Source organism: Sciurus carolinensis, unplaced genomic scaffold, assembly GCF_902686445.1.
Source record: "Sciurus carolinensis unplaced genomic scaffold, mSciCar1.2, whole genome shotgun sequence".
Taxonomy (NCBI): domain Eukaryota; kingdom Metazoa; phylum Chordata; class Mammalia; order Rodentia; family Sciuridae; genus Sciurus; species Sciurus carolinensis.
The window spans coordinates 449,274-460,678 of record NW_025920156.1 but is presented as its reverse complement, the minus strand read 5'-3'; the positions used below and the strand labels follow the sequence as shown (position 1 = coordinate 460,678).

The following is an 11,405-nucleotide window of genomic DNA, read 5'->3' as shown; positions in this document are numbered from 1 at the left end:
GGCAGGAGGATCAGGAGTTCAAAGCCAGCCTCAGCAAAATTGAGGTGCTAAGCAACTCAGTGAGACCCTGTCTCTAAATAAAACACAAACTAGGGCTGGGGATGTGGCTCAGTGGTCAAATGACCCTGGGATCAATCCCTGGTACCCCCCCTCAAAAAAAATTCCAAACACATGGTCATGGCAGGGTCACGACCTTCTGCCCAGCAGCACTTGGCAGGGCAGAGAGCTGCTCACCAAGCACCAGTCCCTCACCTCCCACATCCTGGACCCCGACCCCAGCATGATGTGTTTCCACAGTGATTCAAGGGGAAGACCCAGGCCTGCTTCCCACCTGTGGTCAGTTGGGTCAGCAGAGTGCTGGGGTAGGAAATAGATGTGGCAGCAGAGGACCCAGGCCTGGGTGCTGGCTTCTTAGGCTACACCCCAGGCCCCAACTCCGGTCCACTGCCTCCTCCCCCTGGCAAAAGAGGAGCATTTTTTTAATTGATAAAACCCAAAGCTAGTTCTCCAGATAAAATGAACAAAATCCAAATGAAACCCTGGAAGAACAGATGGCCACTGGCAAGTGTGAGGAGGAGAAAGAGGCCGACCAACCAGGTAGTGGGGCAGGTGGCTGAGGAGAGCCGGGCAGAGGGAGCAAGACAGGCACGCAGGACCCACAAAGGCCGCCCAGCACCAGCAGCAGCCAGGCCGCAGGCCCTGCTCCCACAACTATGAGGCCTGACCAGTGACAGGGACCTGCCCTGTGAAAGCAGAGCCACTGAGAGTGCTCTACCTGGACTAGGAGGAATGCAGTTGGGGACTGAAGATGCCACCTGATGGGACCAGCACAGGAGGACCTCCCCGGCCCACTGGGCCCACCCTGTCGAACATGCCCAGTTCCTGCACGGGCTGCTTCAAGTGGAGAAGCAGTCCTCCAAGAGAGGCTGCAAAAAGTCTCTGGAAGCCAACCCCCCACAAGGCCTGCAGGCTGGGAGGGTGCCCAGCAGCAGAGTGCTCATCCAGTACCAGGCGTCGAGAGCTCTAAGCACCCTGGCCACACAGCCACCAGCCCCGCCAGCCCTGCCAGCCGGTGCTTCCAGGCTAATTCACACATTCGATTTTGCCTCCATGTAAACGTTTGGAACCTCAAGTCTTATTCAGAAGCCCATCCAGACAGGGAAATGCTCAATAAAAAGAACCTGTGGACAGAGGTGCTTGGGACCCTCCTGCAGACACCAAGGGCACAAGAGCCCCAGAACCTGCACTGGGTGTCATGGGGACAGGCTGCATGCCCTGTGGCAGCATCTGTGAGGGACCCTGCTCACCCCCTAGAGAGCCAGGACTGTAGTGGTCACCAAGTGCATCCGTCTGAGAAGTCAGGGGTCTGACTGTAAAAGAAGCCGTGGGAGCACAGGAAACACGGAGCAAGAACCCAAACCATGGAGAGAAAGGAAACCTGGCGAGAAAGGTGGCTACAGAGAAGCTCCCACCACCAGCCAGGCCGGAAAGCAGACCACAGGTGGACAGCTGCAGTAGACCACATGTCCACCCACACCAGCAGCAGAACCCACAACCCCAGCAAGTGTGAGTCCCTCCACCAAAGGCTGAATTCAAATGTGAATGAGAGACCATCTGCTGCCATCAGACTCAAAGCACCAGAGTGAGGCCAGGGACTGGGGTGGCGGCAGCACACACAGGAGTGAGCCAACCTGTGACACAAGCACGAGGGTGTTCATGAGAGGGAAGCAGCCCATCAGCCATGGAGGAGCCAGGAGGCCCGGGAGATGGGCTCGGGGGAGGAGACACAGACACCTGCAGAGGCCCTGCTGGCCATCGCACACACACCACAGCTATCTTGGGGAGGGCCGGGCTCACCTGCTCCACATGGGGCTACTTGGTGAAGGAGATCCTGGCGATGGAGTGGGACACGATACACAGTTCCTGCTCATTCACCTCACCCTTCTCCACCTCCAAAACACCTGTGAGGGGTGGAGCTCAGCTGTAGCATCCCATTCTGGTTCCAGAGAGCAGCTTCCTCCCCACAGGAGGCTGGCCTCTGAGTCTTCCTCTCCCAACAGGAGGCTGGACTCTGAGACTTCCAGCACAAGGCCCTTCTTGCCAGCACATAGTCTTCTGTATTTTGAGTGTGTTACAGTACAGGATGGGTACTCTGGGGGGCTGGCCTCTGCAGAAGTGCCCTGGACCCAGCCCTCCTACCAGAAGCCCCCGCTGGAGCACTGTGGGGTGGACATACCCACTGACTTCCACCCACTGCCATGCCCACCAGGGCCTGAACAGCTCCACTCTATGCTGGGTGCCTCCTGAACATCCAGGAAGGGAGCAGTTTTTGGGCAAGTGGGCAAGATCAAGGTCATGCAAGTTTTTTGAGAGTAATTTCTTTTTCAGTACTGGAGACTGGCCACCAGGGCTTAGGGCCTCACTAAGTTGCTGAGGCTGGCCTCGAACTTTGGATCCTTCTGCCTTAGCCTCCAGAGTCCTGAGGATTACAGGCATGCACCATGACCTGGCAGTCTAAGTGACTGAAGTAATGAGGGTGGTAATGGTGGCTGATGAACGATTTCAGAAGGACCTCAAACTGGGGCAAGCCAGACTTCCAAAAAAGGCCCTTGCCACCAGACTGTCCTCCTCAGGAGTCCTGCTCCTCAGGAGGTGGTCGCAGCCCACACGCATACCACGCATCCATAGTCCCCAAGCAAGCACACCTGGAAGGTTGTCTGAGAGGCCCTTGCCCCTGCTCCGCTGGGTGTGGGCAGTACCTGTGTTCTGGATGCTGACAAAGGCCACCTTGTTGGTGTCAGGCTTAAGGGAGATGAAGCCACACTGTCTGTGCAGGGATCTGTGCGTGTCCGGGTGGAAGGAGTTGAACTTGCAGGAAGTTGAGACCTTGGGCAGGCACCGGTCTCACCAGTGCCCATGCCCAGGTGCAAAGGCGCCCAGTGGCAGCCTGACACACAAGTGGCCTTATGTCCTGCTGTCTGCCCCTCCAGGCCCTGGGATTCTGGCTGGCTATCACTGTCCCCAGGCTTGTTGTTCCCCACCTTCCACCCACTGGACGGACCTCCTTCTGTTGAGCCCAAGTCCAGCTGGTTTGTGTGGTGGAGACAGAGCAGGCACGGGTCCCTGGCCGGCACGCACCCTGCGGCAGATGCAGGAAAAGAGACACAACTCCTCTGAGTGAGCACCCAGATCGAAGCCCTTTCCCTGCATGGCTCAGGACACCACACTGTCTGCGGCCTGTCTACAGCTCTCACGGCGAACTTCGGACAGGTCGGGCACCACCGGCGGTGGCTGACCTGGGGCACCTGTGCACAGGACTCAAACGGTGGAGTCCAGGGCACACACGTGCCCACCTGTGCTGGCACCAGACCCCACTCCGCTACTCTCCCATGCCAGTTACAAGATGGACTTTCTGATCCTCTGACACAGGCCACAGTTCAAAGGGGCTGACGACACTGTTCTGCATCATCTCTACCACCCAGAATCCCACTGCTATGGGTTGGACTGACAGCTGGCCCCTTGTCAGTCCACCACTGCTATGGGGACTATGAGCAGATGGGCATGGCTGCCCTGGGGGTACATCTTCCCTGTGCTCCCTGCCCTTCTCTGTTTCCTGACCCCACCATGAGCTCCCTCTACGGAAGCCTTCCCCATGACACGCTGCCTCACCTCGGGTCCAGAGCAATGGAGAAGGCCCTCTGTGGACTGAGAAGTCAGGGACTTGAGCCCAACAGACTTTGCCTCCTCTCAGCTGCCCTCAGGTCTTCTGGTCACAGTGAAGCAAAGCTGACTCAAACACTCCTTAGGGTCACATGCCCTTGTCTGCTCAGTCAAGAACACCACACTTGGGCACAGCACTGGTGCCTGTGTCCAGCAGCCTGGGAGGCTGTAGTAGAAGGATCCCTGAGCTGGTTGTGAAACAGTGTTTTTAAATAAGATCTTCTAAATCTCTCCGAGACTGGAGGTGTTATAAATACAAGTGGATCTTCTAAAATTTGAAACTTAAAATAGCATCATGTCAGGGCTCAGAAATGCTTAGCCTATGGAGTATTCCAGATTAAGTTGTGCAACCGGCAGTCTGTGCACATATCCTAGTCCAACACTGTACAGCCTGGAACAGATCTGTTCCTGTGCCCCAGGCTGACTCGCTGCCTCCATCACACAGCAGAGGCCGGAGGAGCACAGGGCCCTCTCATTCCAGAGGCCTGGGAGCCTCTGCCTCCTCCAGAACAGCAGGGCTCTCCTAGTGAGCATGCCGTGGGACCCAGCTGAGGACCTCACTGTGGCAAAGACTCTGAGAACCACAATTCTAACAGAATCCTCGATTCACAACCAGCTCAGGGCAAATCAGGAGGAAAGCCACACCCCTTGTTCTCAGTGACACTGGGGTGACTAACTTCCACATGGGAATTCAGCTTGAGATCAGATGAAAACAAGCATGCACTTGCTCCATGCTTGGTTCACATTGACGACCCTGGGGTCTGCCTAACACCTTCACACACATAATGGACTCAGAAAGATCATGCCACCACTCCTGCCTCAGATGGCCTGCAGGTTCCTGCTGGACCCTCTCTGTTCTGGATCAGCCTAGAACTGGAAGCCCAATGTGGGGGATTATGAGAAGTTGAGCATGGTCTGGCCCACATGGGAGATGCGCACCTCTTCCAGGTACTGGAAGGGCTGCAAGGTTGGGTAGGTCCCAGCTGCCAGAGGGTCAGACGGCCAGGTGCCCAGCATCCAGGACAGCAGCTCCACCACTGGGTTCATCTTGGGAGGCTTTGAGGACAGAAGGACAGCAGTCAGCAGCCTCCTCCTGTGCACCTTGCTGGGCTTCCTGTGGAGAGGCACACGCCATCAGAGCACACCTCAGACGGGCACCACTGGCACCAGCAGCACCACGTGGTCAGAACTTCACGAGTGACCACAGACACACAAACTAGAAGAGCCAGGGGGCCAGGGCGGACAGCAGCTCCTGCATGGGGTCAGGGACCTGGAGATGGAGAGCAGGGCTGTAGGGCTCAGGGTCTTCCCCAGCTCTGCCTGGTAAGCCAGCACCACAGGGCTGAGAGGCTTGGGGGTGGCCAGCAGTGGGATGGTGGGTGGTGGGGACTGAGTGCTGCTGAGTGGCTTCATGTGACACGAGGTCAGCAGGGTGAAGCACCTCTGCATCCCCCACCTTGGACTGCTGGCCAGGGCTGCCTCTTGTGGGCCAGGGCTCTTCCGAGTGCCTGTGTCTGGAGGCTGGAAAAGAACACTAAGGACAGCAGGAGTGCATGGGCTCTGCCCACCCTCCAGGCCATCTGTTAGGAGCCTGGGCAACAGGCGCAGGAGCCCTGGGCACCAACCACAAGACAGTGGAGGTGGAGGGGGCAGCCTGGCCAGATGGCAGGAGGGGTAGTGGGGGAAGGGCCAGGCTCAGGACCCCCAGGTCAGAGCAGTTGGACATGGGATGGAAGGACTTTGAGGGTTCTGGCCTGAGCTCCTGGAAGACGAGCTGCCATGCTGACCTGAAGAAACAGACCAAGGACCAGCTGGAGACCCAGTGCTGGAGGCCCCAATGCAAAGGCCAGCGCCTGGGCACCTTTCTCCTGGTTTTTCAGGTTGACTGACAGCTGCTCAGCACTGAGAAGGGGTGAGCCTTCCAGACTCTGACCCCACGGCAGGCAGGCTACCATCACAGCCCAGCCTGCCTCCACACCAAGCAGGGCCAACTCACGAGGCCCTTGTCTGAATAGGCTGAGGTCAAAGCCCTGCCTGTGGCTCTCACCAGCTGACCTGGTCCTGGGCAGTGCTGCAGCCCAGGTGTGGGCCAACGCAGCAGCCTGGGCAGAGAGGAGTGGATGGGGACTGGTCTGCCAGTGATTCAGTCAGGGGACTAGAATCTGACCTGCTGCCCCTCACAGAGTGGTGACCTGCAGCCTTGACTCCCAAAACACACCTGAGCCTTCCAGGGAGAGCAGCATAGGTGCCCTGCTGTGGCCCTTCACAGAGGCCAGCATGAGCCGGCAGCACCAGGGGTCAGTGCACCCAGGCACTTGGCTGGAGGGCAGGGAGCTTGCCCTGGAGGCTCAGGAAGTGAGCCTGTTCCTGTCTGCTCAGGAACTGCTTGTCCAGCCCTGCCCACACACTGGAGGCTGCAACTCATGTGAAAGCTGTCCTGTTGGCCAGCAGGCTCCCCAGGAGGTCCTGGGGTTTCACTTTACTCAGCAGGCCCAGGCCTGGGATGAACCATGCCTGCATCCTGGTGGGGAGATGTATAGTAGCAGCAGCAGAGCTGGACGCCACTCAGGAGGCAGGGCCGGGGTCGCAGGCCAGGAGGGACCACATCACTCACTAAAGGGACATCTGAACCCATGCCTTGGTGGGCATGACTCCACCTTCCCCAGACCTGAGGCCACCCTCCCTAGGCAAGCAGTCCACCCAGCTGTCCTCATCTTCGTCCCTCTGATCCAGCACTAGGCCATGCTGCAGCTGGCCGGACGTCTGAGGGAGACTTGTTCCCAAAGCTTGGAAGGCAATCCTCAGAGACAGGGAGAGGAAGACAGAGCCTGAGATACACTGGCATCTAAAAACAGTCCACAAGTCAGAGTTGGAGAGAAGTAGAAGAGAGGCAGTGACCTTGCTCCTCTGTCCCTTAGTCTGTCTGTGGTCTTCCTGGGGACAGGACCAAGTAGGTCAGAATGATCTCCACCTCTTCTGGAATTAACAAGAAGAATGCTATGAGAAAAGCTTTTCCCTGAGCTCGATTTCCAGGCAAAATAGGTCACAGATAGAATCCACAGCCACCAGAACGTGGGGGCTGTGGGAGCCAGGTGGGAGAGCCAGGGTGTGGCTGGAAGATGGAGGGAACCAGGCCAGGGCTGCTGGAGGCAGGTAAGTGGTCCCTGTTCACCAGAGGAGTGAAGAGTAGGGCAGGCAGTGGGGAACAGCCCCTGTGAACCTCTAGGCTGCCAAGAAGAGAGGCTGGGTAGGCTCCACATCTCCTGAGGTGCAGGGCAGGCCAGCATCTCACTAAGCAACATGACTGACCCTCAGCAACCCGCTGGTCCCAGACGCGTGCCGTCCTTGGCACTCAGAGCAAAGGGTGCGCCAACCCCTGGTTTATCTGTTCATTCTGAGACAGGGCCTCAGCCTCCTGAGTTCCTGGGTCTGCAGGTGCACATGCTGAGTCCAGCCACTTCTGTGAAGAAAGACCAATCACCCAAGTGCAAGAACTCAGGGAAGAAAACACAGGTAGGCCACAGGCTGGAGGAAGCTGAGGAAGGAGGAGGAAAATCAGCAGGAACGCCACACACAGGGGTCACCAGGCAGCGCCCAAGACACTCAGAAACAGAACTGAGAACAGCAGGCAGACCAGCACTGCTTTGGGACGAGAACCACACCTCCTCTCAGAGCCAGGAGCTAGCTCTCATCACTGCCATGGGCAATTGCCCTCCTGACTGATGAGAGATGAGTGGACACGGTGTCCAGATGACACAGCCAGGAGCCAGGTGCTGGGCCAGCAAACAGACCCGAGCACACACCGCACAGGCCTGGCCACACTGAGGGACTGTGGGGGCTTCTCCACACAGAAGCCTCGAGGCAGAGGCCAGGCACAGGCATCAGGAAAGTGGTGGTCCCTGAGGCGTGCTGAGTGCCAGAAGAATTCCCAGCTCCCCAGTGACCTAGACCATGGCCGGAGACCATGCTGGAGACAGAGCTCAAGTCAAACATGACCAAAGTAAGTCTCCCACCTTATGCTAAGGGCCACTAGGTGTCCAGGCTGCGGGGCTCCACCCAGGGCCTGAGTGGCCCAGCAACCAGGGTGCCAGGGCCATGACCAGACGAGACCACTTGCTGCTCCAGTCTTCTGATTGCCAGGAAAAGTCAGAAATATTGGTTTGGGGATAAAATGCCCCAATTTCTAAAGATTTTTCCAAACTAAAAGAGTTCCTCCTGTTGTGGTGTGAGTCATGTACCCTTGTCCCTGGCTCTCCTGTCCACCAGCCCGAGGAGCTTGGTCTCATTACATGGTGGGTGACACAGGTCTGAAGCCCCACAGTCAGGGCCAGTGGTGCCCACTGGCTGCAGTGTGGCCTGAGGTCAGATGCCGACCCAAGAGTTTCTGCTGCAGCCCTCCTAACTGCTAGCAGAGGCTCACTGGAGGCATCCGAAAGCACATGAATTATGACAGGGAGACAAGAGATGAAGGAGCCCACGGGGGTGGGGGTGCAGAGGGAGAGAGTGGGGGACCTGGGAGGGAAGGGAACAGTGTGACAAGGCCTGGGGATCTTGTGGGCATGGTGGGGGCTGTGGGTGAGACCTCAGCTGGGCGGGCCTCTCAGAAGCCAGGCTGTCCAGGACCACAAGCTGCTTGGTGCTCAGCTGATCCACAGGGCTGGTGGGAATCAGGCAGGGCAGTGCACTGCCTCTGGGTGAGAGCAGGGTTGCGCTCTGTCCCATCTAAGTTCTGTGACACCGGGTGGCCAGGTCTAAGTGAAGTATTGATGACAGGAGCTGTGCCTGGGGGCTCAGGTGGGAGAGGCTGCAGTTGGAAGCCCAGGGCCAGCAGGACAGAGTTGCTAGAGCAAAGGGAGCTGCTTATGATGTCATGTGGTCAGAGAAGCACCCAGGGGCAGGCAGGAGGAAGACCCTGCACAGGGCTGATGGCAGGAGAGGTGGGCAAGCTCAGGAGAGACAAGGCAAGGAGCTCGGGCCTGTGTCAGGGAGAGCGGGAGGAGTGCCTGGACATGGTCGGCACTGGACAAGGCAGGTGGGTAAGGTGCGCTGGTGTGCCTGCTGAAGTCCAGCAGGTTCTCCAGGAGGCACAGGCCCTGGACCACTTGCAGGCACCATAGAGCCCTCCCAGGCTCTGCTCCACATGGCCTCAATGTGGTCACCATCAGCAGGCTGGGCAGGGACACCTGAGCCTGGGTCCCTGGTTCCCCACCAGCCCCCACTCCCTGGGTCCTGGCTCCTGCCCCTCAGCCTTGTTCTCATGAAAGCAGGCTCTGGCCGTTGGTGTCTGCCATGAGCTGGGATTGGGCTGGGGCCCTGCATGGTGGCGGGTGTGGGCACAGGAGGGGGCTGGGACAGAGCAGGACCAGCCTGAGCTGGAAAGCAGCAGCCAGAGGGTGGTTCTGGCAGGTCCTGGGGCAAAGGGGAGGTGAAGGGGAGGGGGTTCCCACAGCACTGCCTTTCTTCCCAGGGGGTCTACTGTCTCCTAGGGTTCAGGGGGAACCTAGGCCAGCTACTTCCACTCTACCCATTGCCTCAGGCCCTTGTGTTAGTGTCCTTGCCCCCATGTGAACTGTGTGACCTGCAGCTATTTCTTGACCTCTCTGATCCTGGGTGAGGGTGTTGTCTGCCCCTCCCATGGCTGGCTGGCTCTCAGGACACCCCTCTAGGCCAGCTTGTGCCTGCCTAACACACTTTACCCCAGCCCCTCCCAGTCTTCATGGGTGCTGGGCTCTTAGCCTGCTGGCTTGAACCCTCCCGGCCTCTACCTGTGGTGTGCCCATACTGGTCTTGTACACTGGCCCTCCAGCTGGCTTTCCTGCCAGGAGTGCAGCCTTCCAGGCTCCACCCTGCTGGGAGGCTTCCACCCGTGCTTCCTCTGCTGTAGCTACCCTGAGCTGCAGCTCCCAAGCTCCTGTCCCCTGTGACAGGACAGCCAAGTCCCCGGGAAGCAGCGGCCACTGCTGCTGGTCCTTGTGCTTCCCTGAGGGCTTTGAGTTCACCCTGCTCGTTTCCATTTCTTTTTTTTTTTTACTTTTTTAAATAACATTTTTAATTAAAGCTTTTGCAAAGATAAAATATTAAACTTAAAACAGGTCTTAGTACATGAAAATACTAAGTTCTCTAATTGTATTCCAAGATGGTCTTTAAAACATAATATTCCATATATCACAGGAAAGCAACCTTGATCTGCAATTGTACAGAATGAATTTTGCAAAAATAATAAATATATTTACGCCCTTACACATAACAGTGTGTAAAACAGCAGTTGACAACAGTAGCTCAGAACAACCCCCAAGTTGTAGCCCTGTGTATACCAGACTGATTTAAGGAAATCTGACTGAAAGAAAGAGTAGTTAGTAACACAATAAAATTCTTCCTCTAAAAGAGAAGGAATATACCTTGTTCATCAAAATAAACAAAAATAGTTTGATCTGTTCTTAAACCACAGAAAAATAATACACTAAGGCAGGATTCCTGCCTTTCAGAGTAATTTAGCAAAATAGAAGATTAAAATGCAAAACTAACACAAACCCATGAGGAAACATATAAAACTACTTTTTAACCAACAAATTCAAAATTTGCTATAGCTGATTCAGACAGGTAGGTGGGAGACAGGCATTATGAAATTAAAATATACAAAGACAGATCAATAAAATATTACATTGCACAAAAGCTCAAAAAAGTGAGCTGGAGATATAGCTCAGTTGGTAGAGTGCTTGCCTCTCAAGCACAAGGCCCTGGGTTCAATCCCCAGCACTGCAAAAAAAAAAAAAGAAGCTCAAGATGAAATAATCTGAAATATAGGAATTTTCTCAAGTGAAAGAAAATGCTAAAGTTATAAAGGAACTCCCAAGAAGAAATCATGTGTTCTCATATATAAGGCATATTTCCCCCCCTAATAATAATAGTAAATTATTGCTATGATAATAAAAAAATTACTCTTAGAGGGAGACAATTCTTTTTACTTCTCCATAAGAGGAAGAAAAAAAAATCCTTGACTTTCACTGTAGCAAAAGAAAACCTGTATACAAAAGCTATTATATTTTCATATTTTCTAAAACCAGAATCTATTTTGCTTATCAAGAACACACTTTGATCACTAGACACAATGCTCAACTCTTGTTGCAATCATAGAACATGAGTGGCTTTTATTTTTAAAAAGCCAACAGTGCAAATTATGATGACATTTAATTAACAGAAATGTGAGCATCTCAAAAAATATAAAAACTTATCTAAAGATCACCCTCATATAACAGATATTTTACTCTAGAAATGAATTGCACATGGAAGAGTTGTTTTAGCCACATGCGGAGCTCTACAGAAATTAAATGTGCTATCAGGCTCATTTACACTTCTGATCAAAAGTCAGCAGTGGTTTTATTTCTCCTGATTATAAGAGTAATATGTTTTACCACAGAAAGACGAGAAGACACAGAAGAAGTACAGGAAGGACTCTTAGAAACCTTTACTAACCAGGTGTCCCACGTGAAGCCTGGGCAGAGGAGCCAGGTGTGGTGGGCACGCCTTCCACTCCGTCCCTGCCACTCGGAGACAGAAGTAGGAGGACAGCAGGTTCCTGGCCAGCCTGGGCAAGACCCAGTGGCAAGGACTGTGGAGGTGGCCCAGTCCCTAGCACCTGTGTGTGTATGTGCATTCATATGAAATAAAGGTCAGCTTAGAATCTG

General features: G+C 55.0%; 1 non-coding gene across 1 annotated transcript; it reads left to right on the top strand.

Moving 5' to 3' along the window:
* The first annotated feature begins 10,408 nt into the window (after positions 1-10,408).
* Positions 10,409-10,482, top strand: Trnae-cuc (transfer RNA glutamic acid (anticodon CUC)). Its single transcript has one exon. It is a non-coding gene; the product is annotated as a tRNA-Glu (tRNA).
* The last annotated feature ends 923 nt before the right edge of the window (positions 10,483-11,405 follow it).